This window comes from Saimiri boliviensis, chromosome 9 (genome assembly GCF_048565385.1).
Source record: "Saimiri boliviensis isolate mSaiBol1 chromosome 9, mSaiBol1.pri, whole genome shotgun sequence".
NCBI classification, from domain to species: Eukaryota; Metazoa; Chordata; class Mammalia; order Primates; family Cebidae; genus Saimiri; species Saimiri boliviensis.
Window position 1 is genome coordinate 9,399,907 of NC_133457.1, and position 2,424 is coordinate 9,402,330.

Genomic DNA, 2,424 nt, shown 5'->3' on the forward strand with positions numbered 1-2,424 from the left:
GCAGTGTTTGGTTTTCTGTTCTTGTGTTAGTTTACTGGGGAAAATGGCTTCCAGCTCCCTCCATTCCCTGTGAAGGACATGATCTTATTCCTTTTTATGGCTGCATAGTATTCCATGGTGTATATGCACCACATTTTCTTTATCCAGTCTATCATTGATGGGCATTTGGGTTGATTCTGTATCTTTGCTATTGTGAATAGTGCTGTAATGAGCATATGTGTAAATACATACACTTTCAATACTAAGTCATAACATTCAAATGGAAGACCAGATTTCACTAGAGTCTACTCTTACTGTAGACCCTTTTCTTGGTCTGGGATCCACTAAAACCTAACAGTCTTATGGGTTATTGTTATCTGGTAAATATACCAGAGAAGCACATCAAAATATATTGCCACCAAAATCCAAATTGGCCCACCAAGCAATGGGCCTTGTTCTGTGTGGTGAGCAGTGTAAGGCATAGCCACATATTTCACTTTAGAAGGCATATCCTGCCATGCCCCAGATGCTGGACTCCTAAAAGTTTTACCAGTGTAGCAGAACCTTACATCGCTGCAGCATTATCTTGCATCCTTGATGTGATATGACCAAAAAAAATGGCACATTATCCTTGTGATACTTTTCCTAAAAATTCACAACCCCAGTATAATAATGACAAATCCAAAGTGAGAGCATTCTGCAAAATATTTAACCAGGATTTTTCATAAATGTCAAGGTTAAAAGAAGAATGACAAAAACAGGAAAAGACTGAAAAACTGTCACTGTCTGAAGAAGACTAAGGAGACATTACAATGATGGTAAATAAATGCAACATGGTATCCTGGATTGAATCCTGGACCAGGAAAAAAAAATAGCAGAATAAAATAAACTGGTGAATAATCTGTCATTTGGTTAATAGTGTTGCACGATTGCATGCCTGTATCAAAATATCTCACGTAATAATATATGAGATAAATATATACATCTACTCTGTACTGACAAAAAGTAAAAATAAAAATAAACAGGGTTGCACCAGCATTTATTTCATAGGTTCTTTTTTTCTTTCATTGTTGCCTTAATGGACTCATAATAATTGTGATGCAGTGTGATATATTGATAAATGTACAGTGTATAATAATCATATTGGGAGTATTTAGCATATCCATCATCTCAAACATTTCATTTCATAGTTTTGATAAATACACCATTATTTTGTAACATGTTAACATATTACAAGGTAAGTAAAGGATATACAAAACCTCTCTATTGGTATCTTAATAATTCTTCTGTAAGGCCGGGCGCGGTGGCTCAAGCCTGTAATCCCAGCACTTTGGGAGGCCGAGGTGGGTGGATCATGAGGTCAAGAGATCGAGACCATCCTGGTCAACATGGTGAAACCCCGTCTCTACTAAAAATACAAAAAATTAGCTGGGCATGGTGGCGCGTGCCTGTAATCCCAGCTACTCGGGAGGCTGAGGCAGGAGAATTGCCTGAACCCAGGAGGCGGAGGTTGTGGTGAGCCGAGATCGTGCCATTGCACTCCAGCCTGGGTAACAAGAGCGAAACTCGGTCTCAAAAAAAAAAAAAAAATTCTTCTGTAAATCTAAAATTTACAGAATTTATGAGCTCTTTCGTGAAATCTAAAATAAATTAAAAACTTGAAGAAAGAGAGATAAAAAGTGCCTGGTTAATAAGATTGAATATACAGGAAAGAAGAGATAAAGACACATGTAAGAAAGCATATGTGTGTGCATGTGTAAGGGCTTATGACTGTTTGTGTGTGCACATTAGAGGAAGGGTGAGTTTATGTGAGATGGTAGCTCTGCTACAAGAGAACTAACGAGCCAAGGCATTGCATGAACCTGATTGTAAGCATCTTCCCTTGCTTGCCTTATCCTATTCCAGGACTTTTAATGAAGCTGCCAAGAAGAGCAAAAGTATGCTACAGGGGGCACCTGGATTTGAACCAGGGACCTCTTGATCTGCAGTCAAATGCTCTACCGCTGAGCTACACCCCCTTGAGAGCAATAGGCTTCAAATAAACATTTAGTCCACTTTTATGACCCGCAAAACACCTCATAAATACCTTTGGTGTCTAAGATTCCTTTTGAATTTAAACTCATCCCCAATCTCTTCCTAGCCCTATCATCTCCTGTTTTTCCTAGAGCATGTATACTCATTCTCTTCCCAGCACCTGAAGCTCAGTGCTGTATCCTCAGTCTAATATTCCAGCTTTAAGAATATACCACCAACTGTCCATTGATCTCTGGGCACATCAATGAATATTTTGAGCATTAAAGGATACCAACAAGTATTGGACATGGAGGGAACTTAACTGGGTATCCACAAGTGGATTTCAGATGTTGATGTTCAATTTAAAAATTTTAGGCAAATACTATGTATTTGCACATACTGCATATTTTCATCAGATTTTCAATGGAGACC

The 2,424-nt window shown here is 38.4% G+C and overlaps 1 non-coding gene across 1 annotated transcript; it reads right to left on the reverse strand.

Moving 5' to 3' along the window:
- Positions 1–1,925: 1,925 nt before the first annotated feature.
- On the reverse strand, positions 1,926–1,997 carry TRNAC-GCA (transfer RNA cysteine (anticodon GCA)). The gene has a single exon. It is a non-coding gene; the product is annotated as a tRNA-Cys (tRNA).
- Between the last annotated feature and the right edge of the window lie 427 nt (positions 1,998–2,424).